This window comes from Haliaeetus albicilla, chromosome 3, assembly GCF_947461875.1.
Source record: "Haliaeetus albicilla chromosome 3, bHalAlb1.1, whole genome shotgun sequence".
Taxonomy (NCBI): Eukaryota; Metazoa; Chordata; class Aves; order Accipitriformes; family Accipitridae; genus Haliaeetus; species Haliaeetus albicilla.
In genome coordinates, this window is record NC_091485.1 from 75,834,978 (window position 1) to 75,845,341 (window position 10,364).

Consider the following 10,364-nt stretch of genomic DNA (forward strand, 5'->3'; position numbering starts at 1 on the left):
AGCCAAATCATTTAATCCTTGCTGAGCCGAAATCAGCCTCCTTACCCAGGTCTCGTATTGTGGAGAACACAGATATATTAAAGTACATATTAAATCGCTTGAATGGCCATTAAAAATTGCCATACATGTCTAATGCTACTAAGCTAATGTTTCTACAGAGACTTGAACTTCTTAATTACCCAATTTGGGCCATGTTTACTTTCTACTGACTTTTTTTTTTGGTCTTTTATTTAAATCAGACTGAAGCCAACATGATTATTTCTGTGATCTAAAAGAAAACTGTAGCTGGAGGTGGCATCTTCACTGTGGCCTTTTCCCTTCCATATTCACAGTGAAAGGCTGCAGGTGTTGTGCCGTGCTGATGTTATCTATCTCCACCAAAACTCAACAGAAAGGGATGGGAAAGGAGGCTGGGAAAGTAGGAAAGTCAACAAGCTGAATTTCTATCCTGCTGCCAGGACAGGTATAACAGATGATGCATTGGAGGATTTGAAAGAAGGTTTTTTGATCCCCCCCACCAAGGATCTGGCCGTTCAAAGGGGACTGGGCTCTCCTTTCTGTGTTTCCCTCCGCAGAAAGAAGGCAAACGATGAAAACATGATTAGAGCAAAGAGATTAGCACAGGCTCAGGAAGCCTTCGAGCAAAGGCTCATCCCCAAAGGATGCACCAGCGTGCCCTGGCAAAAAGGCAAATAGTGAAGAACCAGCAGCCTTGTTTTCCCCAAATCCCTCTGGGGACAGCTGCAGAGGATGAGGAGGCCCGAGGGATGTCACAGGGCTCGTAATGGCCCCGGTCTCTGCTTTTTCAGCCAAAAGCTGCATTTTGAGAGCTCTGGTGTAAGTAGGGCAGGAGACGCCGAGCCGAGGCCAGTGGGTGCAGAAGGAGAGTGATTACCCGAGCGATAAATCAGCAGCACAGGGCTGATGATATAATAATGGCAATATGATGTCATCTCAATCCTGCCCATTGATTTTTTTTTTCTTTCTTTTTTTTTTTTTTTCCTCTCGGTGAACTGGCTTTTCCCATCCATTACCCTGCCCAAGCCCACGCCAATGCTGCTGCTGCGGCTCTTTATATCCAGAACTATTGATTGAGCCCCACCACCGTGCTACAGTGGCAAAGAGCAATGCTTGAGTTCATGCAGCACCCTGGGGGTCCCCTCACCAGGGACACCCTTGCTGGGGCACCAGGGTGCTCCTTGTGAGCTGTCAGAGCAGCCCAATTGATCTCTTAAACCTCACCCACAAGGAACAGGAGAGTCTTTGCTCACAGCTGGGCTGGGACTTTGTGCAATTCTTGGTCTGTGAGCTGTAATCTTCCTTTTCTCCTGTCCGTGCTTTTCCTTGCCTTCTGCTGCTGCAGGTGAGAAAGAAACAGCTCCCAGCCCTGGGAGGCAGCATCTGAATGCACGTCTAGGGTGAGAGGAGATGGGAAAAGGTTTCAGCTTGGCTGAAGCCAATGGAAGTGAATCAGCGCATCGCTTTTGGTGGAGGCATTTATAATATCCTTAAGCCCTGGCTGGGGGTTTGGGCATCCACGATTTAGAAGGATCTGACTTATTTCATGTTTCTCCTGGCTGTGGTTGCAGGTTTCAATCCTCCTGCCAACCCTCCCCATCCCTTGGGGTGAACGGCCCCATCCAAATCCAGGGCAACGTCCACACTGCACTGACATCCATAGCTGCTGCCCCATGCCGTGAGGACAACCCAAGACTAGGCTTGGCTGGAGCCCCACCACCTTCCCCATCACCTTGCAGCATCCTCCCAGGGATGTTTTGTCCCTGTCCCAGCATCCAGCCTTCAGCAGGAAAAGCACCAGGCAAGCCGATTCCTCCAGAGCAGACGGGTTTCCATCCAAAATGCAAGGACAAGCATTAATCCTCAGGCCCCACGAAGTCCGGCTCTGCCAAGCACGAGCATGAGCTCAAGACAGAGAGCAACTCCCCAGCATCATCCCTGACCCACCACCTCCCCCTGGCCCCACCGTCCCTCTCCACCACCCCACAGTCTGTCTTCCCACCCCTCTGCCAGCTTCAGGGCTGCCCCCCCCAACTTGGATCAGGCTCTCCAAGGAGACAAGACCCATCACACAACTGGGGTGATACCGGGTAGTGTTTCAAATTAAAAATCTGGAATTAAAAATACGGATGTGAAGATGCTTTCTGGCTGGTTTGCAAGCACTGAAACCACATGCCAAGCCCTGGGAAGCTTATGGGGTGAACGCCACCAGGATGTCCCTGCTCTCCTGGACCCCAGTTCCTCCTGTCCCTATCCCCATCCCCAAGCTTTCTGAGCCTCGAGGAAAAGCTGTGGCTACCAAGCTCACCTGGGGAACTGAAAAGTGGTGAGCAAGGAGCAGCTGATGGATCGGCCGAGCTGCTGCCAGCAATTTCATGCAGGGTAAATCCATTTATCACCCCGGCATGAGGAGGGGAGCCACCAGCAGCACGAGCGGCCAGCAGATGAGCACATCTGTCACCGGCAGGCAGGGGGGGAAATCCAGGGCCTCCCCTGTACTAGAAAACCCTGGGCAATATCCTGATTCCCAGGGAGAGACAACTGTTTGGGGGATGGAGCTGCAGCGAGGGCTCGTAGCTTGTGATGAGCCTTCATCCTCCTCCCTACCTCGGGACAGGACTGAGGCTGACGGTGGCGATGGAGATGGGATTTCACATGAGCCAGGATCACAGCGAGTGCAATCAAGAAAAGTGCAAATCAGCGGGCAGGGATGTCACACTGAAGATGGGATCCACTGGTGGCTCAAGGGCTTCTGGGTTGCTCACGGGCTTTGGGGCTGGTGTACCCAAGGGAGCACCAAGGGCTGAGCAAGGTCTTTTGAGACTTGTCTCTCCCTCATGGGTCACTGGCATATTGCTGGTGGCAAAGTGCTGCACAGGACTCTCCACCCTATAGCATCTTCTCATCCTGGCAGGGCTTTCTCAGCCCCTTTTCTCCCTGGAGCCCACCCAGACCTCACTGAAAAAAAAATAACGGCAACACACGGCGCTCTGGGATTCATCCCCTTGTCCCTTCACATGTTGTCCTCTGCTTTTCCCTTGCTCTCTGTTGCTGCAGTGGGCTCCGATTTCCGTACCTCCCTGGATAGCCTCCAAGGGACAGGTTCAGAGCCAGATGGGCACAGGACGAGCACTTTGGAACCCCCACCCAGGCAGCAGCTGAGCAAATTCCCCTCCACCTCCGTGCGTGTGCGCTAAGTGCATGCTTGCAACATGCCATGAATGGAGCTTTCTTGCAGGTGTGCATGTGGGGCTGCCATCCATCTCCAAGCGTGCAAATGCGCTTTTCTATTTGTGCCATTTCTATTTGTCTGCACGTGGGAAGATGCTGTGTGTGCAAATCCGTATACAGGATGCTCTTGTGCAACCTGCGGGTCGCTCGTGGGGTATTTTTGGGGGTGCGCAGGTGCCCCACGGGCCGGTGGGGTGCGGGGTGTTACGGCACGTGCTCCTTTAAGAGGAACCTGTGTTTCGCAGAGTTAGCACTTTGTAGCGTGTAATGTTAAGGCTGCAGTGGGAATTGCTCTCTGATATTGAACAGGTAAATAAAGCACAGCTTGGAAAAAGCCTCCAGAAATGGGCTGCGTGCGAGGCAGCCTTCCCTGGGGTGTCCTTAACCCGCAGCCCTCCTCTCCACCCCGAGACCACGGTGGGGGGCTGCCAGCCCCACGGCAGCCCTCAATCCTCTTAACCCTTTCCTCATCCCTCTGCATCCTGATAACATAAAGTGCTCATACGAGACTCAGACCAGAAAACGCAAGACCAGAGAGGTCCAGCTCAACAGGGTGGTGATGACCAGGAATGGTCCTAGAGACCTGGACACCCTCAAACCTCCCTGTGTGCCCCCCTACATGGGGCTGCCTTGTTTTGGGAGCAGCTTCAGAGGGGGAAAATTCAAGATTTCAGAAACCAGAGGTGGCTGCAGAGCACATCCAACATGTGGCGTGACCAGATTTGCAGGGATTTAAGCCAGAAGAGACTGGATGATGTCCCACCAACATCACCGTGCAAGTGCCACCGCCCATATTCCTGCAACCCCAAAACCCAGAGACGTCCCAGGCACCTGCCCCAATCCTATATTTATGGAGTAGCAATGCTCTCATCCCTGTGCTCATCCCTTTCCAATTTGATCCCCCTGTTTCTCCACGATCCTACCTGGTTGTAAAATGGTTATGTCTCCGCTGAAAGGGATTCGCGGCCGATAGTATATCAGGTTTTTCACCTCCCCTCTGGGATCCATTTGCGGCATTATTGCTGCAAGGTAGATGGCTGTTACCGCACACCGGGTGGCCCTTACTTGCAGCATTTGGACAGATTAACGGTAGGTTTCCTTCAGAAATATTAAATGAAAAGTTTATTATTTTTTTTAAAGAAAAAAAGAGAGAAAGGGAAAGGGAAAAAAAGATGAAAACCCCCCAGAGTCTGCATAAACCTCCACCTGAAGGAGTTGGGAAATGGAGTTTTGTTACTTAAGAAAAATTTCCAGAAAAAGTGGTGTTTGGATGGTCTTTAAAAGCCCAAATCCCACTGACCCCTTCAAGGTATTATTTAGGTGTGTTTGTTAAAAACTAACCAGCTGGTTTCCTCTGCTTGCTTTTTAAAAAGTGTTTTCATTTATCAAAAACTTGGAAGTTGAGGCTTTGCGTTTTCATTTTCTCATTGAAAACATGGAGACTTTCAGGAAAACTAAGCATGAATGAGAGAAAACACCACTTGCAGTAAACCCATAGATTTTCATGCCCTTATTACTGAATTTGCAAACTACTTCACTAGTGCAAACGGGGCACAAAAAGTGGCTGATCTGATCCACTCTGCATTTTGGTGGGGTTAAAATCAGAGGGTTTTCCCTGCTTATGATTGCACCGTGACTTTGCACGGGGAGTGGGAAACACACTGTACGTGTGCATGCGTGTGTATATTCATTGCAGAGCTGAGGGCTTATACAGGTTGGTGCAGAAGCAATGGCTGCCTTGGGGCAGGGGAGTTTTGTGAATTCACTCTGGGTTTTTCCATCCTAAACCCAAGGGAAGCGATGCAACCCTATGTCCAGAGGAGAGCCAGCACCTTCTGGTCATGCGAGCTTGCTATTCTCCCTGCCGACATGCAGCTGCAAGCGCAACCAGCTCAGCAGAACGAGCACAAACCCCACCGAGCTGCCAGAGGTGGAGGTACATGGGGGTAGGATGCCTCCACTTACCCCAAAAGCATGGGTGCCCACAAGAGAGCCATCCCACTCACATCCACATGCGTGGGATCCCCATGTGTGTTTGCAGATGCATAGGCAGCCCTCGGAAAGGCTGCTGTTTCCCAAATCCTTGGGACCAGAGCAATAGACATCTTCTCAGATGGAAAGCCCCCATGCCCAGTGGTCCCAGCTTCTCCGCTTGGCACCCCCGTGCTGTTTGCGAGCTGTTTTCCATCACCCTAGCTCCTGACCTTGTTCCAGCTGAGCAGCTTCACAGCAAGGCTCATCCCAGACCCTCCTGTCCCAAAGAGATGCAGGTTTAATCCATCTGGGCCCCAGGGGAGCCAAGCATGGGAGAAAAACAACGCCACGTCCTAAAAGAGCCCTTTTTGAGAGCAAAAAGGCATTTGCTGTCCCTAGGGTGATGCACATCAAGATGGGGTTACTGTAAGGGGCTGGAACCAAGGGGAGAATTGGCCCTGGGCTTGGCCTCAGCAATACATTGCTTAGCGGAGTCAGACAAGGACTCCACGAGCACCAGGACTGGTCAATACGCCTCGCTGCGATCAATGGGCAAGTAGCAGTAATTACATTTCCAGGATCAAAGGGACATATAAATGTTTCATCTGGGTAAACGTGTTGTCAGGTGTGTTGGTTTTGGGTTTGGGTTTTTTTTCTTTGGTTCCTCCTTTCTGCACATGCTGCGGGCATCCCATCGATTTGAACCAAGACATTTTGCGAAGGAGTGGGGAGAGCCTTGCCTTGACACCTAGGGACCCTCACCCCAAAATCCCACTGCTCTTCACATGCTGTGGGGGCAAATAGCTCTCACCTGGCCTCCCTGCAGCCCTGGCTGCAACACAGAGATGAGGGCAAATGGGCAAGCGAAGGGCATGGCTACACCGACGTATCTGCCAGGGTTGCAGCATCACTCTGGCATGCCTGGGCTGGCTCTAACCTTGCATGACTGACTGCCTTCCTACCATCTCCCACCCTCTCTGAAGGCTCTGGTGACAGGGATGTGTCTATTTTTGCACTGCTCCAGGGTAGCTGGACACTGCCTGTACTGATACACTTGGCTGTGATGTGGACACATCCCAAAGGACCTGGTGCACCTCAGCCACTGACCATGACACCCGCTCCTCCAGCTCCACCATGCCCCATGGGAGGCCCAGGGCCTCCATCCTGCCCTACAGACTCCCCTGCTGGCTACTGGATCCCCTAATTTGTAGGCCAGTATTACACAGGCTTTTGCATCCCCATATTGCTCAGCAGCTGGACATGTCACCCAGCAGCTCTACTGGGAAGCATCCTTCCCGGCTACCTCTTCTCCCTTCCCCTGCCATCTAATGCCAGGCTGTTTTGCACTGCAAAGCAGAAGAAACCCGAGCAGCCTCTGAGGACACAACATAATCACCTGGATCTGTTTCACCCTGCAGATGAGCCCCAAAGCATCTCCCTTCCAGATGCTTCAACCTTTTTCTGAAACCACCGACCTCTAGGCTGTGAAGTGCCAACAGGTACAGAACCGTAGGAGACGGATCTAGTTTCTTTCAGCACCAAGCAAGGACCTTCACACAGCTCAGGGAACAGCTGACCCCATACCTGCTGCTCCCCATATCTTCCTTTTTCTTATCCCTGCCTTCTTGTACTCGCTCGTGGGCTGCTGCAAGATGGAGGCGGCTGGGAGGCGATTCTGGTGGAGTGCAAGGAGCAAAGCTCCTCCAAACCACAAGACCTCTTTAGAGGAAGGATAGAAAGCTGCGAATGTCCCTTCTGGTGTCCAAGGACACCCTGATGCCTCAGAGTCCCTGTGTGATGGGGCAGTCACTTCTGTCTCATCTCTCTCCACCTTTGCAAGAGCACTGGGAGTCCCTGGAGCAGGGGTTGTCCCCATGCAGGGCTGGTCCCAGAAGTCCTGCTTTAGGGACATGGTAAAGCGTGTCCTGAACCTCTCACTCCCTGACCAAGGTGCTCCTCAGCAGGACGGCAAACGATCTGATGGACAGATGGCCCCGAGACACTTGCAGAGGGGACACTCACCCAGTACCCACCTATCCCAGATTTGCTTCTATACCAGATTCGGGGATGAGTCCACCCCAAAACTCCTTGCACTTCTTGCTTGCCCTCTTCCTTCCACTCCACCCCTGCCACACCACGCTGTGTGTGGCATCCTGGTGTCCCAGCCCCATGTGGCCTCTGCAGGAGCATCATCCTTGAAACGTCCCCCAGAAGTTGCTGAGGAGCCAGTTCCTGAGCTGCTGACTTGGTGCCTTGGCTGTGCTCACGCACGGAGGCATTTTGGGGCCAGCTTCCCCACCTGGGCCCTGGAGCTGAAATCCAACACCAAATTGACCCTTGGAAGGAGGTTGACCGTCCTGTCCCTGCCAGGGAGGAGTTTCACTGCAGAGAGCCAGGACGCTGCTCCCAGAGCTCCTGCCTGTGGCAGGATCAGGCCAGGCTTTCAAACTTTCCCACCCATTTTTCAGACTCGCTTGTACCAAGGAAGAGGAGAATGACCCTCATCTGCCCAAAACTCCTTGGGCCTTGATGCAGTTCAGCTAGCACTGCCCTCAGGGCATCTGCCAAGAGCATATCCATCTCCTTGTCCAAGCACTGGAATAAGAAAGACCCATCACATATTTTCCGCTGTTCTTTGGCCAAGGTGAGTCAACCGTTTCAGGCACAGGGCTGAGAACGGCCCTCTCATTGCATGTAACAGACTCCAGAACATCCTGTCTCCTTAACATCCAGAACATCCAGAACATCCAGAACTCTTTATGGGCCTGCTGTGCATAGGAAGAAGAGGTCCTGCCATGGCAAGTGGTATGTTTTACTCAGTGCAGAAGTCAACCAAAGCTCCCACATGCTCCTCCATGAGACATGTTCCTGCAGCATCTCCAGGCTCAGGAGTGGAAGGAGGAGGAGAAAGGAGGAAGGATCCAGCACCTCCTGTGCTACACCTGACCCCACAAGAGATGAGGAACTCATGGGAGGATGCCTGCAGGGCAGATGCAGCCATGCTGCCTCTCCTGCTGTCCTCCCACAAGACAGGGCAAACCAGGCAAAGCTGAGCCGAGCGACCCGAGCAACTCCATCCATCCCTCCCTCCATCCCTCGCTGACTTCCCAGCAGACAAAACTCCCTGGTGCCCCAACCCCAAGGTGGAGACCAGTGGATCGGAGTCACCCCTTGATTTTCCTCCTTCCTTCTGCTCCCTACACCCGCCGGTCTGCACCTGCCCTTAGCAGACAGCATGCATCCAAGGACAGAGAAGGAGTTGTTGGCCAGTGCTGTATGGACATCCTGCATTTCAGGTGCCCCAACGCACCAGGACAAGGCCCTCGCAGGGCTTCCTTCAATTTCTGTACCACCAACAGCTTTGCCCCATCAGCAAAACTATCCCCTTCAGGCTGGTGGTGGTGGTAGATCATTAGAAACACCCTGCCCAACATAACCACTCAACTGCTGCACCCCTTCCCATGCCCAGTTCTTCTTCTCTCTGTCCTCTGGATTTTCTTAAACGCCATGAACCTGCTATTTGCATAATTCAGCCATAACTTATTGAACAGGGCTACTAATTATATTTCCTTCTCCTTCATGCAGACGTTTGCTGCCTGTGCCAGTGAATTCTCCTCTCTGGGGAGGAACGACTGGAGGTGGAGACTGACCAGCTCTCATCCCCACCATCCTGCCACACGTCAGCATGAAGATTTCTTCTTTTATAGAAAACTTTAAATGTCTTTATCACAAAGACATGTGAACTTTTGGTTTCCTCTTGCAGGAAATGTTTCCACTGCCGGTTCTTTCTGGAGACCTGAAAAACTTCATCAAAAGCAGGTACTTGCCAGGGTAGCCTCCTTTTTTGTCAGCAAGAGGATTTGAATGGCAATTTCCAAGCATCTCTGCTCGAAAGGAGCTTTGCAGCAGCATTTATTTCTTTCTTTGCTGTGTCAAGAAGCCCCCAGTGAAGTGGGATGCCAAGGAGGGATGCGGTAAGAGACAAGCTCCACCGAGCCGATAAAACAACCGACACCGGGATTGCAGATGGTACCGAGTCTTGGCAGCAACATCTCCCAGGTAGCTCTGAGACTGGCACACAGCAGATCCCCAGCTCTCAGGCTGATGACCTAATTGCAAGGCCCCTCTTTGCTAACGAGAGGTGGAGAGTGGGCGAGAGAGGCAGGCTCTTTCCCAAGGCTCCGCAATCAGCATCATTATAATTCAGAGCATTGTGCCCGGCTCCTCTGCTCAAAACCCAGTTGTTATCACCCCATAGCCACCAAAGAGGGTGAATTGGAAGAGTTTACCAAAACCAGGACCATCACAACATCTCAGAGCCACAGGAGAGGATGCTGCTGTCCTGATCTGTCTGAAACAGAAGAAATAAATAACCCTAACCCACAGCTGAATCGGGGCAAGCAGGGAACAACCAAGAAAGAATGAAACCCCAGCAGCTGGCTTGATAACTTCACCCCTTAAGCAGTCAGTAAAAAGGGCCCCCACCCTCCAGGCTCCTTTCCCACATTCCTGCATTGAAATAATTAGTTTTCACTTCTAAATTATTTTTTTTTTCCAGAGCCCGGAAGGTCAAAGTTTAGTACCTCCAAAAATAAAAAATAAAAATAATACTAGTAAAAAAAAATCCTCTCTCTGCTTTGCTGGCAGAAAACAGCAGGGGGTGAGGGGTAAGGGAAAAAAATCAATTTGAGCTTGGGTCAGCGGTGTGTGCGAGAGAGACCTTTGGAGCAATGGAGATTAATTTAGCAGGAGAGAGAAGGCAGAGTGGAAAAGCAAGGAGGGGGGAGAGGAGAGAGCCCAGCCCCGCTCTAGGGGAGTCGAGGACAGGTTCGGGATGTGCTTGCTCTCCTTTAGTAAGATCCCAGCATGGCCTGGTGAAATTAATCACTGCTTGATTAGTACACAGATGCAAAAGTGCCAAGTCAGTTGCTGCACTAGAGGAAAAAATCCAAGGAGGTGCCAGCCTGCTGTTGCATCCCAAAGCCACCGTCCCCAGGGATGGGAGATAAGAGTGCCTAGATGTGGTCCCTCCTGTTTCTCTCCACTGGAAACCCCTCCAGTCCCACTGGAGACCCTTTCACAGATCTGATGGGGGGGTTGTTATCCCCAACAGAAGGTTAGGGAGATGGTCTACCAGCAGC